Below are 20,610 nucleotides of genomic sequence, written 5' to 3' on the forward strand. Positions count from 1 at the left end.
CATTTGCCAGACATACAATCGCTGGAGCTTTTAATTAGGAGGCCCAACCCTTCTGAAACAGGACAAGCAAGTTGGATGCAAACAGCATTAAAAATTTAGAGGAACACATATTTTGAGGAGCTGGGTTTGGGTGGTGTTTACTCGACAAGTCTTTGTTCTCGAGCCATCACAGGGGTGTCTGCCGCCAACCTGATTTAAAAGGCTGATCCCGAGAGGCAAGTCAGCCTCCCGGAATTCCCAAACTGGAGATACTGGGAGATAGGGTGTTATGGGTCCATGACTTTATCATGTCCCTCTGGAGTGGCCTGGTGCTCCAGTGAAGGAGGGAGGCCGAGGACATGCACTCAGCTGGTTCCACACCTGGGAGCCACGCCAGGAACTGCCACCATACCACATGGTGATTCCCTCCTGCCAAACCATTCCATGATTCTCCGGTTGCCTCTGGCCCACCCCCACCGGCACCAGGTGTCAGGTGAGGCAGCAGGGAAGGTGTAATAAGCTGCGCTGTGGTTTTCTTCCCTGCCCAGAGGAAAAGTTGCTGCATCTGCAGAGGAGTTAAGAGATTTGCTGTGGGGCACAGCAGCTCACAGTAGCCCTGTCTTCATTGTTAACATGGAGCTGGATAGGAAGCTGTGCTTTAAAACGTCATCCTGTCAACTCCCTGTTTGTATCCCAGGAAAGTCAGCCCAGCCCAGCAGTCCTCCTGTAATACCCCAGTGATACATTTCAGGGAGTAGGGATCTTCTGCACAAAACCTGCTGAGGCTCACCAGGCTCCAGCACAGCTGACATTCCCACTGCCTTTCCCTTGTGTTGGACTGATATCCCTTCTCCCGCCTGGTATGGCAGGCATTCCCTAAATCTTGCTTTTCCTAGGGCTGGCCGTGTTTTCTCAATACATCCCCCGGGATCCTGGCGAGGAGGTTGATGGGGCACTATGTGGGAGTGTCACGCCGAGTATCGGCGTGTTATCCCGCAGCAGGAGAGGTCGTGGTCGTGGTCCCGTCAAACCCGAGCTGCCGAAATCGTGGCTGTCGGGCAGGGAGCCGCTCTCCCCCTGCCCGCCCGGCTCACCCGGCCGCATTCCTCCCACAGGAACTCACCGGGGCGGCTCCTCCGTGCGGCGCCGGGACCCGGGCCAGGCCCTGCGCTGGGCATAAGCCCCTCGAAGAAACCTACAGCAGCGGAGAACTCAGCAAATGCCAAGCTAAGGAGTTTGGGCTTCTCCCACACCGCTGTCCTGAGGAGGAAACTTTTCCTTGTTTTTTTGGTTTTTTTTTTTTTATCCCCTAGTGTCGCAGTTACGGCTGTTTCCTCCCAGGACCGGCGACAGGGGGTCTCGATTGACATGTGCATGGTAGGGGTTCAACACACAGCACGGGCATGGTGGGGAAGCCTGCGGACACGTGCACTTCCATAAAACACTCTCAAAAGCCTCAGTTTTGGGAGAGGAATGGCTAACTGGAAGGATCCCACCCTGCCATGGACATGTCGGTCTGACCCGGCTGATATTTTCCCTGCCAAGGACACCCTCCACTATCCCAGGTTGTTCCAAGCCCTGTCTAATCTGGCCTTGAACAATTCCAGGGATGGGGCAGCCACAGCTTCTCTGTGCCAGAGCCTCAGCATCTCCACAGGGAAGAATTTGTTCTCAATATCCCATCTAAACCTACTGTCTTTCATGGAAGAGCTGGGGCAAAACGAGGGGCTTTATGGCCACATAATCCCAAAGAGCACAGTGCCACGGAGGGGGTACCCCAAAGGGGACTCTTCTCCGCACCACTGATTGCTTTGGGGAATGTGAGAGAAAGGACGCTTTGCCTTCTCCCTCCAGCTCCCACCACCTCTCTTTACCGCAGACGCGGGGACAGAGAGCAGGCAGGGGCAATGCCGAAGGAAAACAAGCCGCGATCCAGCGCCGAGGAGAGCCCTGGGCTGCACAAAAGGTGCCTTGTTCCCCCCACGAGGCGGTCGGGCAGCACGTCCCCTCCCTCACCCGCGATGGAAAACTGAGCTTCAAGCACTCCTTCACCTCCCCTCGCCACCTTCAACTTTCCCATTGGGTACAAAATGTTCTCGGGAGCAAGAAACCCGAAGTTTAACATGTCCCTCCTGGGTTCTTGGTCGCCTTGCCTGGGGAGTGGGCGAAGGCTGCGGCAGCCCCCGGCGCTCCCGGGGCCACCGGCTCTTGGTTATACAGTAACCTGTTGCTCCGGGTCCCAGCTCCACCTCTCGCTTCCTCCACATCCCTCCCCTCCCCTCTCCTCTGCCAAGGAACCTCTGTCACCTGCTCTCAGACACCCGGGGCGAGCGGCACCGGGAGGAAAGGGCAGCGGGGAGCCACGGCACGGGAACCCCCAGGCCGGAGCGCCGGGTGGGCTCTGCCTCCCACTCTCCTTCAGCCTTCGGGGCATCGGGCTCACAGCCTGCGCAGGGAGGACAGGGAGCTCGACTGCTGGAGAATGGCAGCAGGATTTAACTAGGAGAGCACGGAAAACTGGGAGAGAACTCACGGGAGCTGAGGGAACTGCGGGAGACGAGAGCGGCTTCTCAGCACCGGTGAGTCCCTCTTTGCAAATCATAAAACTTCATCCCCCTCCCCAACTTTTATCCACTTCAAAAGTCTGTCTGATTCTGCTGTGGAGGAAGCATGGCTGCAGAGGGGCTGTGGCTGGGAGAACTATCAGTGTAGTTTTCTGTTGTTTTAGTTAAAAAGATGAAAAAGCGTACTTTTCCCAGCATTGTGTTTTCGGAGTTTGTTTCCCCTCCTGGTGATTCCCCACCGGGTGAGATCCAGTAGGTGGCACTTTCTTGGCAGCAAAATGTCCATTTGGCACAGAACGAGGCTTTTTTTTTTGTTGTTCCTAATGAAGTCTGAAGACGTAGTTTTGAGCAGCTGTTTGTTTGCAAACCTCGGGGTTTCCTCTTTTGGGGACATGTGTAGAATTCCTGGCCGTTCCTCGCCGGGCCCCTCAAAGAGCTGCTGCTCTTGGTGGGCGAGCTCTCTCTACCCCTCACCCTGGCAGGATTCGCCACCCGATTTCAGCACGGAGGGAAGCTCGGAGCTGCCCTGTTCCCTCGCGTGACAGCTCTGCCTCCTGATGAGATTTCATCTGCGTTAACCAGTCACGGCATTCCCGTCCCCTGTCTCTTATTTTCCTGGAAAATGCCGGAGCAAACTCCACTGAGGACAAGGCTCAGGGACGAACGATGTGACTGACATTATTTTCAAATACTGGGAATAACTGTGACACAGCACAGTAGTAAAATCCAGTAATTGCCCTGCTCTAATTAGGGCAACAAGGGAGTTAACGCTTATGTTGCCGGGCTGCTCCAAAAGCAGGGATCAGATCCATCGATAGTTGCACATCCAGGAGTGCCAGAACTTGTATGGGATGTGCCCCAAAAAAGGACTTTTTCTGAGGTAAAGAAGTGACAGCCAGAGGCTCAGCCCCCAGCTGATAGAGCAGCGACCTACGCAGGGTTTTGCCCGCGGATGCCGCAGGCAACAGCGCATTCCTGGCTCCGTTTTGCTCTGTGACTGAGTTTTCAGTTGATTAAGAAGGAAAATTAGTCCTTCACAGACAGAAAGGGCAGGCAGCAGTGCTGAGTCAAGGAGCCCATTAAAACAGGACTGGGAAGAAGGACTTGGGATCCACTGTGGGAAGGTGCCTGTGAGAGGCAAAGGTCGTTGGTTGGCCATGTTTAAAACCAAGGCTTCAGCTGATGTTTGGGACAACACTACAGCTCAGTTCCACTGCGGTCAGGCCTGCATTGTTCCTGCTGCTGGTTTCCACAGCTGAAGCCTTGGGAAGGAACTGTTGTTCTTCCAACTGTATCTCAGCCCTCCAGGTGGCCTAGAGCAGGATCTACTCCGCTGTACTCGGCAGGGCAGGGAGGGTTTGTCACATAATCCTAAAGCTTAGAGGAACACGGGATGTTTTTGGGCACCCAAGGAAAAGTTTAGCACCAGCATTATTGAACTGGCTGTTGGTGAAGTCCCGGGAAGGGAGCAGCTGTGAGTGACGCCAGAGAATGGCTGTGACGTGTGCACACTGTTCACATGGGGCCATGGAGCAGTTTGCTAAGACACGCTTTGGGTCCTTGGCTTTCTGCCCCTCTGCCATCATCCCCGATGTCAGGGTGGGCACGGACACCATGAGAGAAGAGGGCAGCCTGGATCCTTCTCAGCACCAGGAGGAAATGTCTGAGCCACGGGATAGGTGTTGCAGGGGCGGACAGAATGTGCCTTCGGTGCCCACCTTTGCTGACTGCAAACCACTCAAATCAGAGTGACAATGCCCAGCCCTGAGCCTGAAATAGCCCTGCAGATCTGGGTCTCCATCTGCCCCTCTCCCTTGGATGGTGTGATGGGTCGAGGGTAGGACTAAATGATCTCAAAGGTCTGTTCCAACCATGACGATTCTGTGAGGGACATTGCAGAGCAGATGCTGTCGATGGTGATGTCACAGCCGCCACCATTTTGTCAGGCTGTGACAAATTGTCATGGCTGCCTGCCTTAATTCATCCAAGGGCATGAAGAAACAGGGACGGTTGCACAGGAGGAATCCTGGCCTGCTTACTCTGCTCTGGTCACTCAACCAGACTGTAGGTCCTGAGAGGAGACCCTGCTGGGGCATGGCTGCAGGGCCAAACCTGCCAGAGGTTTGCTGGCATCTGCCCCTGGATGAGATGGCTTGGAATGCGCTGGGAAACAGAATGCTTTTCATAGCGTCACGGGGTCATTCTGGAAAAGAAAGATTCAGAAGAGACACTAATGCACCATAGGACTTGGGAGGTTTCAGTCCTTGTGGCAAAAAAGAAAGGAGCGAAACAGGGAGAACAAATGCGTTGGCTTGTGTGGGCTTGAGAAACATCCATATGAAATAAATCCTGAGTGCGTGGGGGACTCTTGGAGTATTATTCCCAGAGGGCTGGATCCGGGGGTGCTGCTTTTGAGCACTTTCCATCACACTTGGCATTCTCCCTTCCATGCCATGGTCTCCCCAAAGTGCTAGGTCAGGACAAGTTTGTGGTTTTGAAGAAGACTTAGGGTTTTCATCCTTGAACGGGGCTGATCAGGGCTCATGACTCCTTTCCACAAGTGCAGTGAGCAATGCTGCCCTTCCCTCCAGGAATGCACAGCCTTTAGCCTGCGACTTTAGTGTCATTGGCAATAAAACAATCACGCTTGGAAAATACTCGAGCCTAGCCTAGTGATCCCCAAGCAGAGGTGCCAAGTAAAGCCCACAGGCTTGCTGGTGTGACAGAGATGACCTCCTGCACTCCTCTAGAGCTTTACCAGCAGCGCAGTGTCTGCCTGGCATGGCAGCTCCCATGGAGCTCTGGCAGATCCAGCAGCACTTGGCTCTGCCAGCACGTCTCCTGAACCACCTGTTTGGCCAAGGTGCAGCAGGTGCCCAGAAATATACCCACCTGCCTGCCCAGGAGGTATTCACATTCCCCATTCCAAGGGAGGGGAAGGGTGGTACCTCCAGAAACTCTCCCTGCTCATCTTACTGCATTGTAGGAGTCTTTGCACCATCAGAAATGGTGCCAGGCACTGTACAACACCTGAGAGATGCAGGAGACAAGACCAAGGAGGCCCAGGAGGCCTGAGAGCACAGTTTGGCTCTGGATCTCCACCTGCCACAAGACCATAGTCTGGAACGCAGCAGAGCAGAAGGATTTTCATGGAGTGGGGAGGCTGTGAACAGCATGTCTGTTTGCTTGCAGTGGGTTTGAAATGTCAGGCTCAGGGAAAAATATGTTGTCACCTATCCCTAAAATATTTAGCTGTTAAGAGGGGAAGGAAGGGGATCCAGGGAAAGCTGCTCTCCCATGGACATGGCCGTCTCTGTGCATAGGTGAACATTTGTCTTTTCCCAAGGCAGTGAGAGCTTTCCTTTCTCCTGGGCTGGCGACAGTACCGCCTCCAAAATTGAAATGCACGATGCCAGAGGGGTAACCAAAAAAGTCTTGCATTTTACTTCCTGGTAATCCAGATAAATTAGGAAGAATTGCAATTAAGAAGGGAGGAAAGGGTGTGTAGCTGAGCTGGACCGGTTTGGAGATATTTCCCATTCACCTGAATTGCAATTCCCCAGGAGGGCCCAGCCCTTGTTCCCATTCCCCAAGTGCTCCCAAGGGCGTTACTGCAACGTGCTCACTGCCACTGAGGATCTGCCGAGGAACAGAACAAAAGCTTCCAACCCCCAGGAAGAAGTGGGGAGTCACAGGCTCTGCCTGCTCAGCTGCCCTGGGACAGGGACTGAAGTGCCCAGACAAGCTGCTGGGGCCCTGATTTGCTTGGAAGCACCAAATGAGGCTGGAGGTGCCTGTTCGTGCAGGCACAGTGGGATCAGAGAGCCCTCACAAGGCAAAAGGCTGATGGCAGAGGCTGGGCTGCTCCAGCCTATCTGGCACAGGGCTAGAGCCTGCCTGGGATGCTCCATGCCTTCAAAGTAGGGTCCAAATCAACCCCTCCCACCAGCATCTCCCACAAAGGTTCTTCTTGTCCTGCTGAGATGGGCAAACAGATCTCACATGTGAGAAATCCTCATCTCCAGTGCCAGGGGCACATTTCCCCCATCCAGTCCACACTTGGGGTTTCACCTGTCAAGGCATTAGTCCACCTATTCACATCTCTTTTCCCACTCCCTGGACACTGCCACAGCTTCTAGCAGCAATTTCAGCTGGAACAGAGGAGCTGGGCCCCCTTGGGGTGATGGGATAGGATTTTGCAACAGCCTTGGCTGTTGTGATGAGCAGGTGTGGCACAAATGAACCCTCACGGCTCATGGGCCTCCAACCCAGCTTTGCCTCAGGTGAAGGCAGAACTTTCCGTGGCTGGTGGAACAGGAACACTCCACATTTGTGGTCGGAGGTCTTTCAGCACTGTCTTGGAATGGGACAGCAAATTCTTTCCTTGTTTTGGTTTCTGGTTGGGGCACTGACCCCCAAAAGCTTTCATAATTTGAATTTAAGTTTAGTCCTTCCTGCTTCCTTTTTTCTTTTTTCTTTCCTCTGTCTTATCAGTCTCAACCTGTCCAGATTTATATCCTACAAAGGTAAAGTGCAGCCCATCTGAATGGCAATAAACCAAAGTTCAGGCACCGCAGCTGATTCAGAAAGTGAAATAGTGCTGCTGGTGGGATTGCGATTAGGATCAGGCTAAGTCAACACCACCCTCCCCCAGACTGTTTATATCTGACTTCCTTGCCACTCAAGATGGACAGAAGTGGGAATCATCTGGGAGCTGAGAACCTCTTCATGCCTTACAAGTGTTGGCTCCTAGAACTAGAGCTGACTCCTAAAATCATGGGTGGCTCGAGATTCCCTGATGGGCAAATACAAAGTGAATCCCAAACGTGACCCGCCTCACTGCTGTGGACATGCCAGCGGCTTGTCCTGGTCTGTCACTCATTCCTCACTGCCGCCATCAGGACTCCCTTGGGTCAATCCTCATCCCACCACTGCTGCCAGCCAGAACTGTGATTTGTGGACACCAGCTCTTCCACGTCCTCCAAACTCCTCCGTGCCCTTTTCACAAGGGCATGGAGTGACAGGATAAGGAGGAATGGCCTTAAGCTGAAGGAGGGTGGCTTTACATTCAATATTGGGAAGAAATTCGGGTTGCCCAGAGAAGCTGTGGCTGCCCCATCCTTGGAAGTGTTCCAAGGCCAGGCTGGACAAGGCTTGGAGCAACCTGGTCTAGTGGAAAGGAGGGACAAAGCATGGTCCCTGTCCATGACAGGGAAATGGAACTTTTTTCCAGCCTAAACTATTCAATTTATGACATTATGTTAAGTCAGATTTGAGGCTTTCACTGGTGACTCTATGGAGGCAAAGCAGTGACTTCGCTGTCGGTGCTGAGGTAAACACAGAGGTGTCCATTTGCCTGAGCCTGAGACAATCCTTTCATCAGTAAATTCACTTCATAAAAACACCAGGGAGAGGAGAAGAGAGAAAGGTAATTGCACCCACGATATCCCTTAATAAATCATAGGTTAGAGCCTACTCTCATTCCTGACACTGCTGACTCTTAATGATAGCTGTGTTCAGCTGAGGAGAGAGGAGGAGAGCTGGGCTCTATGCAGAAGGGAGCACTAATTAAAACCTCTTTTCTCTGGGAAGATATTCATGTCTTCCTCTGGGGCAGAAGCAAATGGTCTTGTCCGTGGCCATTCCCGCGGGTTAACCTGTAACTCTGACTTCCACACAGCCAGGCAGTTTGTCCTGTTTTTGGTACCTGGCGCTCTCAGCGTTGCTTCTGGGCTGAGATATGGGACTTTCAAAAGTCCTTGGAAAAGGAAGAGGAATAACATGTACCCAGGCAGCCTGTGCAGGTGTGGAGGTAAGGTTAGCTAGTAGGGGTGGCTCCTCAGTCCAGGTACAGACCACAAAAGGGTTTTGCATGCTATACCTTGATATGTGACACAGGCAGGATTGCTGAGATGGAGAGGGTATCCCAGATGGCACCCAAACAAATCTGCTGTTTGGAGTTACGTGAACTTTAACAGGTGTCCATGAGAAGGGAGTCCATGCCCCCAAGCTGGTGGGGGAAGGAGTCTTGTGCCACCAGGCACCTTCACACCAGCATCTCTGCCTGATCTCCTCATGTGTTTGGGACCTGGTTGTGCAGGCTTGGCACATTCCTGATTCACCTCTTTTTCCAGCTCAGGAGAACAGAAACCCTGCCAAACTGCAGGAGGGGAGTGGTACATCTGAACCATGGAAATGACAGTTTGAACCACTGAAGTCAAAGGGCTGATTCTATCTGTTTATTCTGTTTCCATGATTCCCAAAGAGAGAAAGTCAGGCATCTCCCCATAGCAGGGAACCCAACTAGTGAAGGAAGTCCAGCATCCAGGCACATGCTGACTCCAACCTGGCATTCAAGCCAGAGTCAAAACACAAGGAAAATACTGGGTTTGATTTTTTTTTTTTTTTGTGTGTGTGTGACAGAAGGTGCAGGGCAGGAATGTAAAAGCAGCATGAAAGGCTCTCAGGGATAACTTCAAGACTGTCAGGTTTGCTGTGAGTTGCTGCTGGTTGGAAAATAAGTTGATAAAGTTTCAGTAGCTTAAAAAAAGCCAGAAAAGCCGTGCCTGTGTCAGAGAAGCTGCTGCACAGAGCGAGGCAAGAGCAGGTTCAACAGGATAAATTGAAAGCAAATGTACCAGAGCTGTGCTCATTGCTGGTGTCTGCCAGAACGAGCAGGTAACACCCAAGGTGTGGTTAAACCATCGGCTGCCCGAGCAATCTCTTGACAAGGAAGCACCTCTTGCCACTGCTGCATCTGCTCCGAGCTGAAAAACAAACCAGGAACAGCCTCTGTATCTGTGACTTCAGCCCTGAAACTTCCAGTGCTCTTCATCTTGAGAGGACACTGAGGTGGTGCTCTCCTCGAGATCTGTGATAAAGCCCATGGCACGGAGACAGGGAATGAGGGAACAGCTGCTTCCTGCTGACAGAGCTGGGGGGCATCCCACGAAACCAGCAGCTGGTGAGTGCAGCAGGAACAAAAGGAGGTGGCTGAGAACACCGTGCAGAGCCAAGCACGGAGCATCCTGCCACAGGCCATTCAGGATGTCCAAAGTTTACACAGCTTGGCCAAATGCAGTTGGAAAAATTCGGGGATGGAAATGGGTACCAGGCGCTCTTCACTCCCACTGCTGGAGGCTGGAAAATTTGCAGAGAGGCTTCCTGTGCTCCTGTCCTGTTCCTGGCTTCTCCTCCAGGTATCCATGAGTGCTGAAGCCTCCAGGTATCCGTGAGAGCAGAACGGAGGGCAGGTGATGGGAGAGGTGATGGACCACCCCACATCCAGCTGTCCCTGGCTCCTCTGAGTGAAGGGGAGGATGGAAGAGAGGAGAGGAGCTCCGGCCTCAGTGACTGCTCAGTGGAAGGAAGTGTTGTACAGGTTTACAGGAAGGGAGGCCTGAAACCAGCCAAGCAGCCAAAGCCCTGCCCCAGTCACGTGCAAACTAGACCAGACAAGTCCCAGAACATCTGCTCCACACCTGGCACGAGCCTGGAGACGCTCCTGCTCCCTGATCCCTTCTCCCTGCCTGCCAGCACCTGGTGAGCAGTCAGAGTGAGAAGGACGATGTGAAGCGGGGGAAGGTTGTGGGGGAGATCTGGGCTGGCACCATCCTCAGCAGTCCCTGGTATTTTCCCAGAGCTGCCTCTGACAGGATCTGCCCTTGCCAGGTGCCTGTGACTGCCAGGATGATGCTCAGAGGCTGTGCTCTGCTCCAGCACTACGTGGGTAATGTGCACACAGGTCCTTCTCTTGGAATCCTGTCCTGACAGCTCAAGCTAAAGGAGGACTTGGGTATCTCATGACATCCCTGAGCATCCATAAGCTCAGCCGTAGGTCCCTGGGGCAAGATTCAGGAACACCTGGCTGGGCAGCACCAGGAACAGCCCTTTGTCCTTCTCAAACCACAGGTATTCCTGTGCTCTCAGGGCCACCTGCCCCTCCCTTCAGAATGACTTTCCCAGAATTTGCCAGGTTCTCCAGCTTGCATGTTTAGGCACAACTCTGCTTCTGCCAGCCTTTCTCTGCTCCAGAGGGGATGCATGAACCTGTGGCTCATTTAAGGATCAGACCCTCATAAGAGTCAGGCCAGCAATGAGAGTTCAGTGGTTTTAAACCCCAGGTCATGGTAAGCACCACCTGGCTCCCCTTTGGCTGCAGGAGCATCCACGTGACCTCTGTTGGACCCATTGTGTGGGAACAGCTCTGATCCTTCCACACACACCTTGCATAAAATGGTTTTCTTGCTCCTTTCTCCCTCTCCTCTGAGGATTACAGGGCTATCCAGACCAGAAGGCACCTCAGGAGGTCTCCAGTCCAACCTGAGGCGGGGTCAGCTCTGAAATCAGAATAGGCTGCACAGTTCACTCCTGCTGTTCTTGAAAATCTCCAAGAATGAGACGGCACAACCTCCTGGGCAAACCTGCTCCACAATGCTGTGGTTCCCGCAGCAGAAACCCCATCCTTCATGTGCCCTGCACAGCCCCTTTTGGGACTGGAAATCTCCATGCCAAAGACCCTGTGGGCACACAGGAGTGGCCAGGGAAGCCACTTTAAGGTGCTGCAGGAAGCTCTTCTCTCCCTTTCCCAGCCCTGGAATCAGTCTGGTTCCCCCTGGCTTAGCTCAGACTCCCATCCCAGCCTCTGCATGGACCAATTGTGCTTTTTCCTCCCGCCCTTGCAAGAGATTAATTTTTTTTTTTTTTTTTTTTTGGTGGCAAGATTGTTAAAACATTTCTGCACCGCAAGATTAGAAACTGCCATTTGAATTATTTTGATAAACCCAGCCTCACACATCCTTCTATTCTACGCAAAACAAAGGGCAAAAGGAATGAGGTTTATTTTGGTTTTGGAATGATCTCTCCTGGGACTGTTTTGGTTACTGGGTAACTGGATGTTCAGGCTGAAAAACCCTTCTGTGGTCTCATCCACAGCTTCACTGAAAGCCCAAACATTGGAAATCAACCCAGTGATTTCCTGTGACTGTACAGCTTGTCTTCTGACCCCAGAAACAGAGCAGGGCAACCTTCAGCTGTGTGTGAGTATTTTGAAGCAGAATATGTTTTGTACTGTCAATATAGGTTCCTATAGGGACTCTGTGAAAATCCAAAAATCTCAGCATTTTGCACATAAAACAAATCAGTGACGGACAGCAAAAGTCCTTTTGCATGAACTCCCATTTCTGCCTTTCAGAGGTGAATGGGAAGGGATAAATGAACATTTTTTCCACTTAAAATTGTATCTACCATGATAATATATATGAAAATACCAACTACAGAATGAAAAAGCTACATTAGACTACTACCAAAAGAGCTCAAGTGATGTTTTTGGACCAAAAGCTGACTTGAGCCCCACCACGTGTCCAGGAGCCACCACTGAGCTGGTTAAACTGGTGTCAGGCTGTTTTCCTGCAGTGACACTCAGAGCCGGTTTCCCATGTGCCAAGTTTTAGCTCAAATGAATTGTTACAAATAGCCAAAAATACCCGGGCAGGATATGAGTAGGAAGCACAAAATAGGATGGGAAAAGATAGCAGTGAATGTTGTCATGGTTAGCTTAAAAAGGCTGGAAAAGCCTTAAATATCAAATGGGATTTTTAAGAGATGAATCTCCTCCCTCAAATCTTCTGCCCCACCCTCCCAGCAAAAAGCCCAGGATGAGTTTTACAGCAGGAAATGAAAATTATTGATGCTTCCCAAGCCCCTGTTGCTACAGGCAGAGGTTTGGAAAAGGAGCAGAGTGGAACAGCTCCTCACTGGTATAGGCAGAGGGAGATGGGCTGCGGCTCTCTCCCTTTCTTTGGGGAAAAACGGGATGCTGTGACCTTTCTACACAGGCAGAAAATGATTTTCAGTTCAGATTGACCAATTACTTTGTACAGATTTATCAATCCTCATCTAACCCCAGAGACTTTGAGCTGACATTGCTGGAGACAAACCGAAGCTAAACATGGCCCCAAAGTGGCTCTCAGCCTAATAACAGCTTTTCTCTGATAGAGGAAAAGCTCTTGGCACACCAGCTGCCCTGCTACATGCCTGAATTTCTGCCAGGGAAATGAATCAGCATTTCAGGGAGTGACCAAAAATGCCTTCCTTTAGGAGGAGGTGGTGGAAAGGTCCCTCAAATCCCAGCAGCTCTGTCTTGCTCATGAACCAGTCAGCACAGAGGAGTGCACAGATAAACAAGACTCCCTCTTTCCCCTCCTGAGAGGATGAGGAACCAGCCACACCCCCCCAGCTTTGCTTGGTGCATTTCAGCCCAGTTTGGACTGGCAGTGGCCAGGCAAGGATGGTCAGGTGTGTCATGCTCTGCCTGAGGCTAAAGGTTGGGAATTACTGTGGAAAATGAAACTGCCTGCCAAATGCACGTTAGGCTTTACAGCTGTCCTGTTAGGGGTAAGGAAGCAGGAATGCTGAGGCTGGCTCGTAGGGATTGCACGGGATTGATGTGTGGAGGGCACCGTGCACATTACAGCAATCATTAAATGGAAGATTTAAACATTTGGGTGATTAGCTCAAACAGCAAGGCCAACCTGTCCCCTGTCTGTACACCCACATCTAGTGAGAAATTACTGAACCCCACCAGACAAACCAGGACCACCCAGGGGATATCAGCGTGGTCCCTGTTGGACCAGGCAGCTTTGAAACTTCTGGAAGAGGTTTGGTTGTGGGTGCTTTGCACAAACAGAGCTCCACCTTCCAGCACAGATGTGACAGTCCTGAGCTTTGTTCTGGAAATCCCACTGTGACAAACACCACTTCCCTGTGCTTCTCTCCAGCAGAGCTGTGACATTACTGCTGGAAGCAGTAGGGACACAACAGGAGCCCATCCCTACAGATTCTGGGATGGTTTGGGTTGGAAGGAACCTTAAAGCCCATCCAGTTCCACCCCTGCCATGGGCAGGGACACCTTCTCTTACACCAAGTTGCTTCAAGGCCTGTCCAATCTGGCCTTGGACACTTCCAGGGATGGGCAGTCTGCAAGCCCCACTGAGCCTTTCACCGAGTCTCCCAGCTGTTCCGCAGATGCCTTGAGCTTGGAAAAGCCATCAGAGAAAAATTCCAGCTCTACCAGAGGTGCACATGAGGAACAGCTCTGAGAGCTGGTGCCTGCAGCCAGGGACATGAGCACACAGCCAATTTTAGGATTTTGGTGTTTTTCCTGAACACAGAGGCGATTCAGTGCCCTCCTCCAGGCTGGGCTCGGCCGTTATCCGTCCTGCTCTGGAATATGACACACAAGCAGAGTCACTCCCTGTTTTTACTGGCCTGATCACTGAGTCCTGATTTTCACACAAAGCAAAGAAAAAGCTTCCCTTTCATCTACAGTGTGAAATCCTCCCCAAGTCTAAAAGTCACAGCTTTAAACCCCTTGGTGCTGGTGATCCAAAGCCCAGAGTACAGCACCAGGCTGGGGGAAAAGCGATAATTTTGGGGGGTTGTGGGGTGAATAAGGATGCAGGGCAGAGAAACCTTCAGCATGACAAGCACCAGTGCTTTCTTCAGCAAACGTTTTGGATACCAGGGCATGCTACACCCACAGGTTCTGGCAGCACTGGAGCCATCCAGCCTCTCCCTTGCATCCTGCCCAGACAGTCCCACGGCCAGCTCCAGCCTCCCACAGCTCCTTGGCTCCCACCTCCCAGGAGCTGGGTGGTGCTAGGGACAGGATTAGCTCACAGAAGGTGTGGGCACAAAACAAAAACACGACAGAGGGGAAAAAGCTACAAAATTCCTCACAAAACTCCTGTCTTCCCAGGAAGCCGAGGGAACGCGTCATGCTGGTTTTTCTTCCTGGGGAGTGCAAGTGACTCACATGACACTTTCTCCCAGTCAGGTAGTTTTGAACTGGGGTCTTTTAATTGAAACCATTTAAAGAGGTTTTATGTAAGGAATGCTCATTCATCTCCCTCCATCTTTCCAAAAGCATCCATTAATATTTAATGTGCTGTTTCTGGGGCTGGCTCTTTGGCTTTCTAAACTGCAGCCCAAGCATGGATAATGCTCACCTTGGAACCCCTGTTAAGACACACAGCAAGCCCAAACCTGCTCCCCATTTCCCTTCCACCCAGCTCCTGCAGAATTCCTCCAACAGAGAGGAAAGGTGCAAATCCAGGAGCTGTCACTCGGCACTGGGACTCTGCAAACAAGTCTTTCCAAGGGGTAGTGGAGCCAGCTTCCAGTTTTTTTTTTTTCCCCCAAGATCTTGGAGACTGGCTATTTGTGCATTTTCCCTGGGTATTTATAGAGCAGGGGGCTGTCCAGACTTGCTTTTGGTTGTAGTTCTGGGAGGAAGGTTTTACTTTCTGGCAGGAATATAAAAGCTCCTCATTTTTGGTTCAGAACCTTCCTTTCCTGCTCCAACCTGTGGGCACCAAGGGCCTCCAGTGCCGCTGGACTCCAGACTGGGATCTAAATTAAAGGCTGTTTAATGATCACCATGGACACATTCTCTCTGTGGGTAGTTCATGAATCTCCCATCAGGAATCTGTAAATGTTGGCACTTCTGCTCTGTAGTGCCAGTTTGTTTCTGAGCTCCCAAGGCTCCATTTCAGCCCTTTGGAGACCAACAGTAAATCCAGATGGGATTTAAAGGGGGGTCAGGATATACCAAAGCTGGTACAGGGATGGCTGTAGGTCTGAGATGCCTCAGTCCAAATGAGCTGCTGCCACTTCTGCTGTGGAGGATGAAGAACACTTGGTTCTTCTCTGCCCAGACCTGTTGGGCTGGGTTATATTTATCCAGGTGCTTGTCTTCTGGAGAATCTCCACAATGTGAACAATTTGATGTGCAAAGCAGGGAGTGTTTCCTTCAGACACCTGGCAGGTTGTACCTGGGGACTGCCTCTGCTGGAACGTGGCATGTGCCACACACACCCTGGAGCTCCACACACACCCTCCCCCTTTCCATAAGGCTTATGGCTTTCCAAAGGGATCCATGATCCTGAGTGGCTCTGTCATTGTAAAGGTAACTTGAAAGGGAGGAAGAAGGAAAAAACCAGAGGACTTGCCACTTTCCCAAACTTGGGGTGCTGTAAAGGCATCTCAAACAACACAGATAACAGTGGGGACTCCTACGGCCACCAGGTTTTCCAGGCAGTGTCATGTGGGTGTGTTCCCCTTTCCAAAGCAGGAATCACCACCATTAAAACAGAGCGGTGAAGTTCTGACTTGGTCCTGCTGAACGACCAAGGCCTGATTCTGCAAACACAGCGTTTGGAAATTTTGAATGGGACAAGATCCTGGCTTGCATTTCCAAGGAGATACAACAACCTGTTCATCTGTTTGGCTCTCAGCCTCTCTGGTCTGGATTTGCACTTCCTGATGCTTTCTGACTAACCCAAAGATTATTTTTATCTATGAGTGCATGTTCCTGGCAGAGACGCTGAGTTTCTTCTGGTGACCCCTGAAGCCATCCTTACAGGCAGGTTCAGAAAAGCGATTAAAAGCAAGAGAAGGGTGATTCCAGGAGGCTGGACCAGCAGACCAGAGACCCATGTGAAGTCCTCAAGTCAACTACAGGCTCCTGGGGTCCCTCTCACAACCACTTTGAGAGATCTAAACCAGTCTGTGTGAATTTAGGACTCTTGGTATCTCATGAGGAGCCCTGAGCACACATACCCCAGTGCCTCACTAATGCCCCAAATCTGTTTTGTTAGTGGATTGATGTGGGATTGTGGCCTTCCCTACCTGCCAGCTCCTTCCATACTATCAGAGAGGGTAGGATGGATTGGGGGAACTGGTGGGATACTCCCAGAGGCTGGGGCAGCTGTCTGGAGCAGGACCAGTGCAGGACACACACGCCATGGTGCTTGTGCTCCCTTTGCTCTCCTGTGAGTCCAAGCAGCCCAAGTTTTACAGCACAGCCCATCAAACAGCTTTCTCCAGCTGCAGGAATATACCCAGCAGCCCTAACAGACGGTGCTTTGTGGATCTGGGAAGTCTAAGAGATAACATCGTGTGGTGGCCAGCTCATGTTTCTCCCTGACGCTTTATGTTACTCCCAGGGCTGCTGCCAATCCAGCGTTTCTGCCTGCCCATCCCCCTGGCACAGGATACACACAGGGAAAACTGGGTTACATTGGACCCCTCACCCCAGGCAGGATCCCAGGGAGCGTTTCCTTCCCAGGGATCTCACCAGTGCCCAGCCCCATCACCTCTTGGTGCAGAAACTCCCTTCAGCATGGCTGATGGGGAATTCGGAAGTTCTCTTGCCCCAGGCAGATTTTCTGATGGAAACACAAACAAGGTTTGTTACAACTGGGTTAGAACATGCTTGGAAAAAAACTTGCTGTTACTCCTAGGTCACTTAGCTTAAGGTTTTGGCGGGGGTTAACAGTGTTTTTCTGCTGTTCCAGCAAAAACTGTTCTGTTTTGACCAGCGTAAGTCCCTGCTGCTACAATTGCATCCTTTTATTCTCTGATACCAACAAACTCAGTCTCAGTCTTAAAGGTCTTAGACCCGTGAAGAGAAGAACCCACAAACACCAGATGCTGCTGTGATTATTAATGGTGATGATAATAATAATAGCCCTAAAAACCCCACTAGTATTTCACATTTGCCCATTGTCCAATCTTTACCCAAATCCAGAATTTTTCATGTCCTTTCCACACCCTATAAGAAGTCTGACCACAGCAGATAAGGGAGAACTGTACCTAATAAAAATAAAGAACAACAACAGCAGAGATCAGCCCAGAGAGGAGAAAGAGATATAACGCTTTCCCTTCACAAAGCGCTTCTCCACCCTTGGAGAAGAGGGATCAGTGTCACAGCTCCCTCTTCAAACAGACTCAGAGAGCCCAAACAATGCATGGCCAGCTTCCATTTGCTATAAAAGTACAGCAATGTGGTGCAGACAATGCCAGGCTCCCGTCCTGGCTCCGCGTGTCTTTGGGAGGATATTTGACCTCCAAGGATAAGGCCGGCCGGAAAGTCAGGGAGTGGGATTTCCTGTGCTTTAAAGTACAACGTGTCTTCACCCACCTTGATGGCCTTCAACACTAATTTGTGCTGGCCTTCCTAAGTCCCTCTGGGACCTCCTGGCCCCAGCCAGATCAAGGTGCCAGGCTTTAGCCATGCAGTTTAGCTTTCCTGTAGCTGCTCCAGCAGCAGCAGACTGAATTCGAGCCTGGCTTAGCTCCTGGAGTCCGTATCTCATTCCACACCACACTCATGTGCAAGGCTCAGCTGCCTTGCCTGGTGACCCATGCAGAAACACTGCCCTGAGCCAGCAAAGGGGTGGGTGATGGTCTCGAAATTGGCTTTGATGAGGTTGAGTCAAAGGTGACACCTGCACAGCCGCACATTGCAGGGTGACACTTGCGTCTCGCCTCCCTTCCCATGCTCCTCCCGCTGGGGAAGGAGGAGGCAGCAGCCACACCTGCTGGGAGATAAGGGGAAGATCAGAACCCTCTAATCAGGGCAGGGGGAAGACAACATCTGGCTGAGGCTGCAGACTGTGGGAACTCTTAAGGATGCTCCCAAGGGGAGAGAGAACCTAGGGAAGGCCAGCCTACAGCTTCATCTCTCATGTCTTTGGTCCTGTCCACATTTCAGGTGAAGTGCTCTTAGCCCTCCTTCACCTTTCACAAACCCAGTTACCTCTTGATTTAGCAGATTCTTTAGAAAGTCTCCAGCCCCTTAGGAATGTGCCCTTCCCCCTTGCAGTCTTCCAGTTCAGATTCAATTAATATCCGGCAATTAATGCTGAATTAAAAGCTTTGGCATAAGGCTCCATCCTGGTTTCACTTGGCCAGCACCGCACCACGCCCTCGCTGTGACCAAGACAAGGCCGGGCACAGCCAAGGCCTGAATGCAGCAGAGAGAGCCGAGCAAAGGGCAAATAGGAAAATAGCAGGAATAAACAAAGAAAAGGGAGCCCAGCATGATAAGGACCTGCTGACTTGGCAGGTGTATGCACTGCTTCCAGTTTCATGGGCTCTCGGGACACAGGCACACATCCAGGTTAGCTTATCATTTGGGGAGCCCAGCTGATCCCATCAGTGCTTCATTAACCACCACGAGATGAAGAATTCAGGGCTGGTCCTGCTTCACGCACGAAGCCAGACTCCTCTGCCATTGCCATGGAGTCTGCACCTCTGGCAGCCACCTTGGGTTGCACCAGATGGGCTCCTCACGGAGCAGATCCCAGAGGTTTATTTTTTGGACACAGTTTAGGAAGGAGAAAAGAAAACCAGGCTGACCTTAGCTGGATCCCTTGTTCCTGCTGGCGCTGCACAGCTGGGGCTGGGACCAGGTCTGAGCCCCATGGGCCAAACTTGGTGACACATTCCTACAGGAGTAACCTGGATTTCAGTACATTAGGACGTGGCCATGGGGCAGTAAGAGAAAGGGGGGCAGAAATAATGACACTAATATGCAGAAACACTCCCAGCTATCATCAGCTGTGGGACTCAAGTGATTGGGAGGTGCAGAGTAAACAGAGCACAGCGGAGGTTTTTAAGAGCCCAAGTTCTCTTTTCCAGGTATCTCATGCTAATGCACAAAGAGATCCAGGAGATAGGAACAGTTTGAGGACTGTAAAAGGAAACCAGCAGACAGCTATTAGCAGAGGAAAAATTCACAGGTACCCAGGCTTGGGCACAGGGATGGGTTTTATTACACTCAGAGGGGTTGGCAGACCACCCAGCCTCTATTCTAATATGGATATGATTTTATATCTCTTATAGGTGTGCACAGGGATTTCAGTATCAGCTGCAAGAGAGACCAAAAAAGGGGAATTCGACATACTAAAAAATGCACTTGAGAGTCCTTCCTAGCACTGTCTCCTAGCTGAGTGTGTTACTGTGACCAAAACCAGGCTGAAAGTTGCAAGGCTGAGCCCAAAACATGCTGGGGTTCTCCATGCAGTCTGTGCACAGCCAAGTACTTCACTGGCATCCCCATAAATGCATCCCTCTGACATCCCACTGACAGTTCTGATAAGATCAGTGAGAAAACTGTCTCTGCCCTCACCTCGGGGTGAAACACACAGAGGAAAATACCACAAGTGTTCCAACGCAAGGAATAAATACGGACACGGAAGGAATCTAGGGCAGCTCTGCTGATCATACAACAAGCCCTGCAGCAGATAGTCAGCCTCCAGAGGGGAAATCCCAGGTGCCAGAGATGACTCCAAAGTATTCCCTGGGGATTACACACACTTCATCTTAGATTCAGTAAAGACAAACCCTTGGAGGAAGCTCCACCGCCTGCCCATGGCTGTCATGGCAGCCCTTGGCACATGCCAAGCATACCCAGCGGTTCCCTTGCAGGAAATCCCACTGAGGAATTTCTTCCTTTAGGCCAGCAATAAGTATTTCAAAGCCAAACCACTGAATTCTGACAACCTTATCGAGAGGTAAGCAGGGTCTGACCCAGGCACAGAAGTGCTCCTGAACTTTCCAAAAGAGACTTAAAATAATTTAGGACTTTGCCTTGGCTTCCCTTTAGCTCACACATGGAGCAGAGGTGAAGAGCTTGAATACCAAAACAAATAATTCCTTGAGATCTTATTATCTTATTGTTTTCAGGTTTTGTTTCTGTTCCCTTGCAGTTTTGCTGTCAGAACAGTGCCTGGATCTTTCTCACATCTTCTCCCACCTTCTAATTCTCATTGGAAAGAAGAGGAACATAATCTGTGCTGATCCTGTCTGCCTTTCACTAACCACTCACTGCAGTACATTTTCCGTCATCCTTGAGCTGACAGTGGAGCAGCATTCAGTTATCCCATTTTTCTTTATGTGAGCAATCCCCTCATAAAGATACTTTAACAGCTGGTGTAGAACTTAAAATTATCACCTAACAAAAGCTAATGGCACTCTAGGCATGAAAAATTACTTGGGACACACAGCAACGAGCACATGGATGCAGGGATCCAGGACAAACCATGGATGCAAAGGCCCCCTCAGTCCCTGTTTAACCTTAGGCAGAGCAGTAAAAGACGTGTTGGAATGCCACAAAGCTGGGGTGTGCCTGGAATGGAAGGGCAAGAGGGAGAGGTGGAAGTAGGCTTTGAAAAAGCATCCTGGGATGTGTCACCTTCAGCCTAGGTCAGAGCAGTGAGAG

At 51.1% G+C, this 20,610-nt stretch overlaps 1 protein-coding gene across 2 annotated transcripts in view; it reads left to right on the forward strand.

Annotated features, from left to right (window-relative positions):
- The first annotated feature begins 1,887 nt into the window (after positions 1-1,887).
- Positions 1,888-20,610, forward strand: part of EPS8L2 (EPS8 like 2) — a 48,255-nt gene continuing 29,532 nt past the window's right edge. The window contains exon 1 of one of the 2 annotated variants that reach the window (XM_040066346.2): positions 1,888-2,558. The gene's annotated coding sequence lies outside the window, so the exon portion shown is untranslated. Of the gene's footprint in view, positions 2,559-11,520; positions 11,582-20,610 lie in introns of those variants that run through there. The other variant, XM_058420925.1, reaches the window with a different exon arrangement.

This window comes from Hirundo rustica, chromosome 6, assembly GCF_015227805.2.
Source record: "Hirundo rustica isolate bHirRus1 chromosome 6, bHirRus1.pri.v3, whole genome shotgun sequence".
Taxonomy (NCBI): domain Eukaryota; kingdom Metazoa; phylum Chordata; class Aves; order Passeriformes; family Hirundinidae; genus Hirundo; species Hirundo rustica.